At 42.0% G+C, this 13347-nt stretch overlaps 1 long non-coding RNA gene across 4 annotated transcripts; it reads right to left on the bottom strand.

The window, feature by feature from the left end:
- Positions 1-6339: 6339 nt before the first annotated feature.
- Positions 6340-11440, bottom strand: LOC118369233 (uncharacterized). 4 transcript variants are annotated; one of them, XR_004822520.2, is made up of 5 exons: positions 11082-11440; positions 10745-10779; positions 8070-8122; positions 7553-7651; positions 6340-7388 (listed from the first exon to the last, which is right to left on the bottom strand). It is a non-coding gene; the product is annotated as an uncharacterized LOC118369233 (long non-coding RNA). The 4 variants fall into 4 exon arrangements; XR_008092995.1 differs by having other exon boundaries at positions 8070-10779; positions 10983-11440; XR_008092993.1 differs by having other exon boundaries at positions 8070-10779.
- Between the last annotated feature and the right edge of the window lie 1907 nt (positions 11441-13347).

Here is a 13347-nt window from a genome sequence, read left to right as displayed (position 1 = left end):
GAGATAATCGTGGTTCATTGGTGTCCACATCACCAACGAAGTATCATGGTCCAAACACATCAAGACAGTCATGAAGAGGTCATGACATCTATTCCCCCTCAGGAGACTGAAAATATTTGGCATGGGTCCTCAGATCCTCAAAAAGTTCTACAGCTGTACCAGTGAGAGAATCTTGACTGGTTGCATCACCGCCTGGCATGGAAAATGCTCGGGCTCTGATCGCAAGGCACTACAGAGTGTTGTGCGTTCACTGGGGTCAAGCTTCCTGCCACCCATAACCTCTACACCAGGCGGTGTGAGAGGAAGGCTCTGGTACCATGCTGCCATACCATGGTACCGGAGCGCCAAGTCTAGGTCCAAAAGCAGCTTTGCTAGCTGAACGATTTGCATTGATTCCTCCCCCCCCAATTTGGTTGCATTTCCTTTAAAATGTTTAACTTGTCAAATATTTCAGGTAGCCTTCCACAATAAGTTGGGTGAATTTTGGCCCATTCCTCCTGACAGAGCTGGTGTAACCGAGTCAGGTTTGTAGGCCTCCTTGCTCGCACACGCTTTTTCAGTTTTGCCCACACAATTTCTATAGGATTGAGGTCAGGGCTTTGTGATGGCCACTCCAATACCATGACTTTGTTGTCCTTAAGCCATTTTGCCACAACTTTGGAAGTATGCTTGGGTTCATTGTCCATTTGAAAGACCTGTTTGCAACCAAGCTTTAACTTCCTGACTGATGTCTTGAGATGTTGCTTCAATATATCCACATAATTTTCCCTCATCATTATGCCATCTATTTTGTGAAGTGCACCAGTCTCTCCTGCAGTAGAGCACCCCCACAACTAGATGCTGCCACTTTTTCTCCAAAAAGTATGATCACTGTCCCCATGTGCTGTTGCAAACCGTAGTCTGGCTTTTTTATGGCGGTTTTGTGGCAGTGGCTTCTTCCTTGCTGTGTGGCCTTTCAGGTAATGTCAATATAAAACTAATTTTACTGTGGATATAGATACTTTTGTACCTGTTTCCTCCAGCATCTTCACAAGGTCATCTGCTGTTGTTCTTGGATTGATTTGCACCTTTCGCACCAAAGTACGCTCATCTCTAGGAGACAGAATGCGTCTCCTTCCTGAGCGCTATGATGGCTGCATGTGGTACCTTCAGGCGTTTGGAAATTGCTCCCAAGGATGAACCAGACTTGTGGAGGTCTACCATTTATTTTGAGGTCTTGGCTGATTTCCCCATGATGTCAAGCAAAGAGGCACTGAGTTTGAAGGTAGGCCTTGAAATACATCCACAGGTACACCTCCTATTGACTCAAATTATGTCAATTTTGGTGCCGCGTCTCATACGAATGCTGTTATTTTATCTAAACATCAGGTGTACGACGACCCCAGCTAAGTAACTCATGCAAAGAGTTAAAGCTCAAATATGTGTTTTACCTCCAGTACTTTGCCATGATTGTCAGTTATGTAGCTGCTCTACTGATAATCTCAGTGCGTCCTTGCTGGGATGACACAATCAGTCTACTACCAGAGAATATCAACACCAAACACATTGGTTCACCGTTCCACGGAGCGGACAGTACACAGCATACCACTATGTTCTGAGTAATGGCCAATCCTACCTCGCTCCCTATTCCACTGAACCGTTTAGGCGTAACAAACACAAGTCCAACGTTTATCAGAAACTTTTAAACTACCTGTTCACTATCCTCCCACTCTCCTCACCCGAGTGGAAAGCAGTGGATGGCCTCTCCACTGATCGTCGGTGAGTGCTATGGTCCCATGGTTTCTCTCGACTCACCCGGCTCCAGGATATATTTGGACTCTTCAAACATACCCATACCCAAGCTTCTGGTACGCAAGCTGTTTTAATTCATTCCCGGCATCCAGTGCAGGCGGGAGGGATTGTTAACCTGTCTTCATCATAAAGGGAGGTTTATGAGTCAAAGGTGAACAAGGTGATTAGCTCACTAAAGAACTCTAAAGCCAAAGATGTGTTTGTAGTTTTTAAGAAAGGTAGAGTCCAGCCCAAAGAGTCACTCATTGGCCACATTACTAAGGTCACCAACACATCTACTGGTCTCGGGGTGTTTCCAAGGGTATGGAAGTCGGCCATAATAACGGCCATCTTTAAATCGGGCAACCCTGCTGACGTGAGTAACTACAGGCCTATTAGTATACTACCTGTGGTGTCAAAGGTTGTTGAAAAGTGTGTAGCAGAACAACTGATTGTCCACCTCAACAACAGCCCCTTCACATTACACTCCATGCAGTTTGGCTTCAGAGCGAAACACTCCACAGAAACGGCCAACTGCTTTCTTCTGGAAAATGTGAAGTCCAAGATGGACAAAGGGGGCGTTGTTGGGGCTGTGTTTCTGGACCTAAGGAAGGCTTTTGATACTGTTAACCATGAAATTCTCGTCACAAAATTGTCCAAGTTCAACTTTTCACCCGATGCCTTGAGATGGATGAAATCATACCCTGAAGGCAGAACTCAGTGTGTCAGAGGGAGCAATGAGCTGTCGCCCACTCTTAGCTATGATGTGGGCGTGCCCCAAGGGTCAATACTGGGGGCCCTCCTGTTCAGCCTGTACATTAATGATCTGCCTTCTGTCTGTACTGGGTCTGAAGTTCAAATGTATGCAGATGATACAGTGATATATGTGCATGCAAAGAGCAAACAACAAGCTGCACAAGAACTCACCACTGTAATGGTCCAGGTTACAAAGTTGCTCAGTGACTCATGTTTGCATCTCAATGTGAAACAACTGTTTGCATGTTCTTCACAAAGAGGGCAACAGAAGCTACTGAGCCAGATGGCTATGTGTCAGGGGAGAAGCTCCAGGTGGTATCTGATTTTAAGTACCTTGCCATCATACTTGATTCCAACCTCTCTTTTAAAAAGCATGTGAAAAAGGTAATTCAGATAACCAAATTCTACATTGCTAATTTCCGATTTATACGAAATTGTTTGACTACAGAGGTAGCAAAACTGTACTTCAAATCTATGATACTCCCCCACTTAACATACTGCTTGACTAGTTGGGCCCAAGCTTGCTGTACAACATTAAAACCTATTCAGTCTGTCTACAAACAGCCTCTCAAAGTGCTTGTTAGGAAGCACAATGGCCATCATCACTTTTACATCCTCAGAAAGCATGAGCTCCTGAGTTGGGAAGATCTTGTACAATACACCGACGCATGTCTTGTATTCAAGATCCTAAATGGCCTGGCTCCCCCTCCACTCAGTATTTTTGTTAAACAGAAAACCCAAATATATGGCAGCAGATCCACAAGGTCTGCCATGAGAGGTGACTATAGCTCCCTTAAGGAAAAGCACCTTTAGTAAATCCGCTTTCTCTGTGAGAGCTTCCCATGTCTGGAATACACTGCCATCAGACACACATAACTGCAAAACATATCACACTTTCACAAAATGCATGAAGACATGGCTAAAGGTCAATCAGATTTGTGAACATAATCCCTAGCTGTGTATTGCCGCTTTCCATGTTGTCTGTAGCTTGTGAGGTGTGGAAACACTTTGTTGCTTTTATGAAATTTGTCTGGCTTCTTTTTGATCTAAGTCGCTCTGTCTGTATGCTATGTCTTGCTTGTCCTATGTTGCTCTGACTGTATGCTATGTCTTGCTTGTCCTATGTTGCTCTGTCTGTATGCTATGTCTTGCTTGTCCTATGTTGCTCTGTCTGTATGCTATGTCTTGCTTGTCCTATGTTGCTCTGCGTGTGCTCACTGCTCATTGATTGTCTATATTGTAATTGTTTTAAATAAATCTGCCCAGGGACTGCGGTTGAAAATTAGCCGGCTGGCTAAAACCGCCACTTTCACTGAAACGTTGATTAATGTGCACAGTCCCTGTAAAAATAAAAAATAAACTCAATTAGCCTATCAGAAGCTTCTAGAGCCATGACATAATTTTCTGGAATTTTCCAAGCTGTTTAAAAGGCAGTCAATTTAGTGTATGTAAACTTCTGACCCACTGGAATTGTGATACAGTGAATTATAAGTGAAATAATCTGTCAACAATTGTTGGAAAAATGACTTGTGTCATGCACAAAGTAGATGTCCTAACCGACTTGCCCAAACTATAGTTTGTTTTAACAAAACATTTGTGGAGTGGTTGAAAAGCGAGTTTTAATGACTCCAACCTAAATGTATGAAAACTTCTGACTTCAACTATATATTCAGATTGAATTACTTTGGTGTCTGTTATCACAGTCGTGAAAGAAACCCTTCCATGTATATAGGACAGCAGGCTGTGAGTGCATATGGAATCAAAAGCAAAATCCCTCCTCTCTCACTCTCAGAACTCCAGTCTCATGCTAGCCTTGTGACCCAGTTCCATATTCAGTACAGTCCCTGCCCAGGCACTCACACATCATGACAACCTGTTCATTTCATTTCAACCACACAATATGAAATGGATCCTCATAAAAAGCCACAGGCCTTATACTCACATGCAGCCAGAGCAGAGCCTGCTCCTGCACAGAGGCTGGGTATCCTGAGAACCTGCAGCTAATGAACCCAAACATCTCCTCCATGGAGAAGGGCAGAGGGCACAAACTATAGTTTGTTAACAAGACATTTGTGGAGTGGTTCAAAAACACGTTTTAATGACTCCAACCTAAGTGTATGTAATCTTCTGACTTCAACTGTAGCCTAGTTACTAAGTATTTATATAGTCCTGCTACCAGTCACTTCCCAGTTCTGTTTGCATGTATGTATCTCCGCCTACACTGTCACTCTTGCAAACACACTGACCCACTTACATACACACATACTGTATGTACATACAGAGCCTTCGGAAAATATTCAGACCCCTTGACTTTTTCCACATTTTGTTACAGCCTTATTCTAAAATGGATTAAATACTTTTTCCCCCTACGTAATCTACACAAAATACCCCATAATGACAAAGCGAAAACAGGTTTTTTAGTGTTTGCAAATGTATTGAAGATTAAAAAAAACAGAAATCCTTATTTCCATAATTATTCAGACCCTTTGCTATGAGACTCGAAATTGAGCTCCATCGATCATCCTTGAGATATTTCTACAACTTGATTGGAGTCCACCTGTAGTAAATTCAATTGATTAAACATGACTTGAAAAGGGACACACCTGTCTATATAACGTCCCACAGTTGACAGTGCATGTCAGAGAAAAAAACAGGCTATGAGGTCGAAGGAATTGTATGTGGAGCGCTGAGACAGGATTGTGTCGAGGCACAGATCTGGGGAAGGGTACCAAAATCATTTCTGCAGCATTGAAGGTCCCCAAGAACACAGTGGCCCCATCATTCTTAAATTCCTAGAGCTGGCCAAACTGAGCAATCGGGAGAGAATGGCCTTGGTCAGGGAGGTGACCGAGAACCTGATGGTCACTCTGACAAAGCTCTAGAGCTTTCCTCTGTGGAGATGGTTGTCCTTCTGGAATGCTCTACCATCTCTGCAGCACTCCATCAATCAGGCCTTTGTGGTAAGGCGGCCAGGCAGAAGCCATTCCTCAGTAAAAGGCACATCACAGCCCGCTTGGAGTTTGCCAAAAGGCACCTAAAGACCTTCAGAACATGTGAAACAAGAATCTCTGGTCTGATTAAGCCAAGATTAAACTCTTTGGCCTGAATGCCAAGCATCACATCTGGAGGAAACCTGGCACCATCCCTACAGTGAAGCATGGTGGTATCAGCATCATGCTGTGGGCGGTTTTTCAGCGGCAGGGACTGGGAGACTAGTCAGGAGCAAGGCAAAGATGATTGGAGCAAAGAGATCCTTGATAAAAACCTGCTTGTGAGTGCTCAGGACTGGGGCTTAGGTTCATCTTCCAACAGGACAATGACCCTAAGCACACAGCCAAGACAACACAGCAGTGGCTTCGGTACAAGTCTCTGAATGTCCTTAAGTGACCTAGTCAGATCCCAGACTTGAATAGCTGTGCAGCAACGCTCCCCATCCAACATGACAGAGCTTGAGAGGATCTGCAGAGAGGAATGGGAGAAACTCCACAAATACAGGCTTGTGCTAAGCTTGTACCATCATACGCGAGAAGACTCGAGACTGAAATCGCTGCCAAAGGTGCTTCAGTTGTTTTTTTTCTTCTGAGTTTACCAACATTTCTAAAAACCTGGTTTTGCTTTGTCATTACGGGGTATTGTGTGTAGATTGAGGAGGAAAAAGTGGCCCGAATAGTTTCCAAATGCACTGTATCTACCTCAAATACTCCATCAACCCTGCACATTGAAAGATTGGTATTGGCACTTACCATGTATATAGCTTCCTCTCATTTCTTATTTATATATGTACAGTATAAGTCAAACGTTTGGACACACCTACTCATTCAAGGGTTTTTCTTTATTTGTACTATTTTCTACATTGTAGAGTAATAGTGAAGACATCAACACTATGAAATAACAAATATGTAATCATGTAGCAACCAAAAAAGTGTTAAACAAAGTAGCCACCCTTTCCCTTGATAGTTTTGCACACTTTTGGCATTCTCTCAACGAATTAATGAATGAATGAACAGGACCGTTATCTCCAATCTTTAGTTAGCTAGGGGCAATAGATTTAAAAAGCGGTACTCATTTATGGTTGGTGTTTTTTGTAACCCAAGCCCAGAGCTCTGGATCCCTAGCGCTCTCTGCCAGTGGGAGGAATAATAACACACTTGCTGAGTGGGCGAAGTAGGTCCAAAGGAAGGGGGCTTTGCTAATACAGGTCTCACACTCCATCTCCTCAGTCTTTTCCACCATACAACCCAAGTGCTGTCACAGAGAAGTCAACATGGTCAAGGAGGAGTAATCATTCCGGTCTTTGTACCAAAACCATTATCCCTGCTAACATAGTTTAGAAAGAGAACTGACAACAATCATGATGTTGGCCCGATACATACCCTGGGATGATACCAGTCCTCAGAGGTGATACACGGAATCATACACGGAATCATATCCTCATTAACGTTATCGGAAATATAAGACCATGACAGTGTTTTGTGATTTAGAATGACATAGCCATCATTCTTTCAACAACACACTAACAGAATCCTAGAGATCTAGCATATCAACAAAGTGTATGATACAGACAGAAATAAAACATTCATTCATCAATAGTGATGGAGAAAGTGAATGGTGCGTAATGCTGGAATGAAACCCACACATGATCATCAGTGTCTGGGTAAGGTCTGTCACAGGTACAGTAACAGCCATGGAAGTTGTGATTGTATTGGTTTTTAATGTTTTGTCGGTCTTTGCCCTGCAAAAACAAAAAGGACAGAGGAAATCAGTCATCAATGTTCAGCTGTCAGGAAGACACGACTGAGGGGTAGATGGGAAAATAGGAGACTTCAGCTGGCACTTAAACTTGCCAGGCACAGTGGAAATTCCTACATGACAAACAAAAAATGCAAATAAGCAATATGCCCCACACAAAAAGATACCTTGTCCTACAATGAGTATGGAAATGTAAATAACAGCTAGCTACCAGACCGCTATTATTGTTTGCATAACTGGCATTTGTGAATAGTGTCCCTTTGCATCAGGTTCATACCTTTTTGTGTAAAGCTCAAAGACATCCGCCATGGCAATGGTTGGTGCAGGTAAGGCAGAGTGTGTTGCATGCAAAAATAGCCTGTCTCTTCACAAATCCCTGTAACACAATGACATATATAAGGACACACAAAAGGCCACACTGTATCTGGAGTTAGTGGCAGGTAGTTATCTGGTTGTGGATTTACTCTTTGTAAGAATAATAATAATAATAATAATAATATATGCCATTTAGCGGACGCTTTTATCCAAAGCGACTTACAGTCATGTGTGCATACATTCTACGTATGGGTGGTCCCGGGAATTGAACCCACTACCCTGGCGTTACAAGCGCCATGCTCTACCAACTGAGCTACAGAAGGACCACTATTGGTCCATAATTACATGTTACAGCCACTGTGCACAACTGAATCATTTCTGTACAAACTGTCAGAAACCGTCTCAGGGAAGCTCATCTGCGGGCTCATCATCCTCATCAGGACATTGACCTGACTGCACTTCAGTGGGAAAATGCTCACCTTCAATGGCACGCTGGAGAAGTGTGCTCTTCACAGATGAATCCCAGTTTCAACTGTACTGGGGAGATGGCAGACAGTGGGCGAGGGGTTTGCTGATGTGAACAGTGTCCCATGATCAAATAACATTTTATTTGTTACATGCTCTGAATTCAACAGGTGGGGTTATGGTATTTGCAGGCATAAACTACAGACAACGAACACAATTGCAATTTAGCTATGGAAATTTGAATGCACAGAGATGGCAAGTCAAATTCAAGGACTTTCAGGGACTTTCTCAAGCACTTAAATTTACTTTAATTTAAGGACCTCTGTTATACAGTTGTATAAATGACATAATTAAGCAATAAGGCAGGTGGAGGTGTGGTATATGGCCAATATACGACGGCTAAGGGCTGTTCTTAGGTGCAACGCGGAGTGCCTGGACACAGCCCTTAGTCGTGGTATATTTGCCATATATCACAAACCCCAGAGGTGCCTTATTGCTATTATAAACTGGTTACCAACGTAATTAGAGCAGTAAAACAATGTTTTGTCATCATCAGGACTCAGGATATGACCTAGTTGCAGACACAGGAGGCAGATAGTACAGTTATCAATAACTTGTTATAACACGGGGAAAAGGGCAGGTCGAGGACAGGCAAAGGTTTGTAATCAGGTCAGAGTCAGGCAGGTACAGGATGGCAGACAGGCTCTGGGTCAGGGCAGGCAGAATGGTCAGAACCAGGAAAGCTAGGAAACAAACACTTGAGAAATGGGAAAGCACACTGGTAAGACAAGACAAACGGGCAACACACAGACAAACAGAGAACACAGGTATAAAGGCTCAGGGGATAATTGGGAAGATGGATGACACCTGGAGGAGGGTGGAGACAAGCACAAAGACAAGTAAAACCAATCAGGGTGTGACAGTCATACAGTGGTGTACGGTCTGATATACCATGGCTGTCATCCAATCAGCATTCAGGGCTCGAACCACCCAGTTTCTAATTGTACAGATAGGGCCTAATGTAGAACTCCACCTTCCTTCCCAAAAGTAGGACATTACCATTAAGAATACTGCATTTTTTTAGGCCTTGCCAATGCATTGATATCCAAACTATTATATTCTAAAATATGTGAGAATAATGTGGACGTTGCCTGACTAAATAGCCCCCATAGTGATTTTTCTGTAGCCTAAGAGGCCAATACAGGCATACGTACTGTAATAAAGTCATGAATAGCGGCAATAGCATTAATCTGACCATCGCTGTTTTTATATTGAGAAAGTGACCAAAAAACAGGTTCATTTTTAGATGGAAGGATTTGTGTGGAAAGCCAAACTGATGTCGTCCTCATAATAACCGCACAATTGAAGGGACATAAAACAACATTTTTATTTTACCTTTATTTTACTAGGCAAGTCAGTTAAGAACAAATTCTTATTTTCAATGATGGCCTAGGAACAGTGGGTTAACTGCCTGTTCAGAGGCAGAATGACAGATTTGTACCTTGTCAGCTTGGGGATTCGAACTTGCAACCTTTCGGTTACTAGTCCAACACTCTAACAACTAGGCTACCCTGCCGCCCCGGATATAAGGGAGCATGATAACTTCTAAATTGGCAACAATAATTATAAGGACTTTTCAAACACCAAATTGAGGAAATGTCTTATTTTCAAGGTAGGCCTATACCAATACTTTAATTTCTGAGCTAGGCTGCTTCAAGCCCCCTGTATTATTTAAATGGCAGGTGTAACATGGAAAATAAAATGTATTTGTCATGTTATTTCATGACCAGATCATATTGTGAATAAGCCAAATAAGCTATAGAATGTGTCATTATATACAGAATAATTAATAGGAATAGAGTTGGGTGTTGAACAATAGTCTATCCCAGTCGAGTTACACACTTGAGCACAGTTGACTCCGTGTCCAATCCGAACACATTACCTCAATGCTTTCTTTGTTAAAGCTAAGTACTGTAAATCAAATAGACAACAAATAATCAACCTCAAATCGCAAGGGATATGGTTATAAGTATCAAGTTAAGGTGACTCTTGGTTAGAGGCATTTGATTTCGCAATCGCATATATTATTTTGGATTTGTGTGTCCATGAAAACTCACCCAGCATAACATAAAACACGAAATGTCCAACAACTCAATCCAGGATTCTTATATGTTCAATGTCAAGTTTAACTGATTAATGCTTAATATATGATAATGACAATGTACACTGCCATAAATGCAAAACCGAAAAGTAATGTTTTATGTCACATGATTTTGGACAAACTCGTGAATTTGATTGAATGTACAGTAGCTATGCCTCCTTAATGCAATGACATGTGGAAATATGCTAATTATTGTCGATGATTTAACAGCTGTAACAAATTGTCCAGTGTAGGAAATCCTCACTGATTGGCCTACCCTAGTTTATAGAAAGACCTAATTGCACCCCTTCTCCATTTGCTAGCTAGCCATCTCACCTTGAGTGATTGAAACTAAATAACAGTCAACTATGCTGGGATTATTCAAAACATTCCATCAGACAAATTAAAACTAATGATGCTAGTTAGCTAGCGACCATTCAAGGTTTAGCCTGGAAGCAGGCTTCGCTGTAATCTTTATAGTAGTATTTGGATGTAACTAGCTATTTGAAAACGACATCTACTTACTTGCTAGTTGTAGTAGCTACTTACCTGTCGAGAGAAATGATTTACAAGACACTGCGAGTCTGCAACAGACGATAGAACAAAGATTTTGCACACCATTTGCACTGCAGCCAACTTGTGACTGCAACGTTGGACATGTGAAGTCATACAATTTTAACGTCTAACTTAATTCCTTTGTACTGCACTTAATTGCAATGATACTCCCCTGTGTTTGTCTCATGATTATATACAAGCGGCTTCATTATTATTTTAAACAGGACAGTACCTAACCCAGATTCTTGTTGCATGTCTGGTTGACTTCATAGAAGTGGTCATCATGTAATAACAAAAAATGCTGGCCGGCCAGCAAGTACAGTAGGCCTACCTATGATGCGAATCGATCCATGACAGTGGGAGATTCTCAATTATAAAATGTATGTCCTCTCCTCGACTCTTTTGTCCTCCTCTACTCTGTCCGTGACCCGGAAACCGATAAGTGTTCTTCATACAGTATGTAGGGGTGCAAATTCGTTAAAAGGAGAACTTTCTGCTCTCCTCAATTGCCTTCTTCAGCCGAGGATACACGGGTGCTCTGTGTTTTAAAATCTGGCACACTCCCTTTGAATCAGATGTTGTTTTGTCAACAACAACAAAAACATGCACACATTTAAGATTATTGTATCTAGAAAATATATTGCACAACTAGCTAAATTAATGTTTAGCACTTTATACATGTGTTTTGGGATTCCTCTGTAAACATAATTTGCCTGATGATGTGCTAGTGGATAAGGAGAATCATCTAATTTACCTTTGACCTTTTTCAAAGGAGAGTAAGAAGGAAAGTCCAGCAAAACCAACTGAGAATCTTCCAGTGTCAAGTCAGGAGGTAGATCTACCTAATAAATCAGACTCCTAGAGGTAGGGGTGGATCCAGGAGCCTGGATTTTGTGGAAACAGGCTACAGAGACATGTGGGAACCACAGGAACTTCTGTTATGAGTGTGGGGACTTATTGCCTCTACCTAAGCTGCAGGAGATTCAGCTGTGAGGAATACGGCTTCAAAGAGAATGAGGAAAACAGGTTGAATTTGATGAAGATGGCGATAGAAAGGGAGATGGGGGATGTGAAGAAGACTGGTGGCAAGTACAGAGTGAGCAGTATGCCAGGTTGAGTCCTGGAGGTGAAATGGAAGTGAGTGAGAGTTATTTGAAGTGGAAGGTGTGCCATCGACCTAGGTTAGGGACCAATAGGGTTAAATAATGGAATAGGGTGGTGGGTTTTAATGAGTGCATATTTTGTATTTTGTTGTTTACAGTATAATGTATTTATTTATTTCTAGTTGATGGCGGTAATGCAACATAAATTGGATGAGTATAGCTGTTACCCACCTCTAGACTTCTTATTCAGCGAGGGTTAAGGTAATTAATGTCCACATGCTCACCTGAGATGTCTGCTGACAAAAGGAGGGCTCTGAAAAAGCATGAGCCATGTTATGAGTGGTCAGACTTAGAAATTCTTGAATCACAGGTTTAATATGCATATTCCTCATATACAGACTTTGAAACACAGTCTGAATCTCTTGAATGTTGTGAATTAAATTAATTCTTACATTTGTAAACACTCAAACCTATTGATGACAACTTTGACTATACTTCATGCACCCACTGATCACAAATTAACTTGGGCCAACAATTGATAATGGCAAAGTCTGTGATCATGATTTCTTTATTTGCATACAATGTACACTTTCTTGAGTTGAAAGACATATCCAGGAACATTAAATCCTTTCGACAAAGGAAATTGTATCTAACCTGACCTATAGATGCACTGTCCTCTCGTGCTTGACAGACAATCAGCTTCACCTTTGAAAAATGTTTTGCCAGCAGATGGCGCAATGGTAGTGCCAGAATCCTAGGCTACTGTTCAAACTCACAAAAGACACCCTCGTCAATTTACCCTCGCTTTATATCATTGGGGAATCCCTGTCACCATCTTGGAGGGCGGTCCAAATAATTAGCCAAGCAAGGGAAGTTACCAACGTAAGGCCCTCAGCCCTCGTTTTTAGTCGAGTTTGCGAGTGTACTCCATGTTTGCGACCCAAACACTTAAAAGACACACCATATCTCCTCAGCCCCCAAATTAAGTGGACACTTTCTGGTGACGTTTCATGACGTCTAACGAGTATACACTTGCAGAGCGCGGGAGGAAGAAATTATTTTTTAATGGACCACCCTTGGCCGGAAATTCGTCACTCGGTCATCCCGCGATGATAGTGTTTTCAGCCACCGATAATTTATGGGTGCTTTGCTACTGTCAATTATGAGTGCATGTCTACTTATATTAAATATATAATTATTAATATACGCCTACTGTATGAGAGCTAGCAAATTAATTAGCTAACTAACGTTAGCCTGCCTAGCTGGAACTTCTGAAGAAGGAAAATGTTTTATTTCTACAATTTCCAAAAAAGGACAACCAATAGCTACTTTCCTTACTGAGGAATTGGCAACACTGCCCGGAGTGACCATAATTTTATACTCGCAAAGCCGACTAAAAATGAGGGCTGAGGATGCAAACTTCCCTTGCTTGGCTAATAATTTGGACCACCCACCCAGGGAAAGTGGACGAGGGTGTGTCTTTTAAGTGTTTGA

The sequence above is a fragment of the Oncorhynchus keta genome, chromosome 35 (assembly GCF_023373465.1).
Source record: "Oncorhynchus keta strain PuntledgeMale-10-30-2019 chromosome 35, Oket_V2, whole genome shotgun sequence".
Lineage (NCBI taxonomy): Eukaryota > Metazoa > Chordata > Actinopteri > Salmoniformes > Salmonidae > Oncorhynchus > Oncorhynchus keta.
The sequence above is the reverse complement of the archived record's forward strand: the minus strand, read 5'-3'. Positions and strand labels throughout refer to the sequence as shown.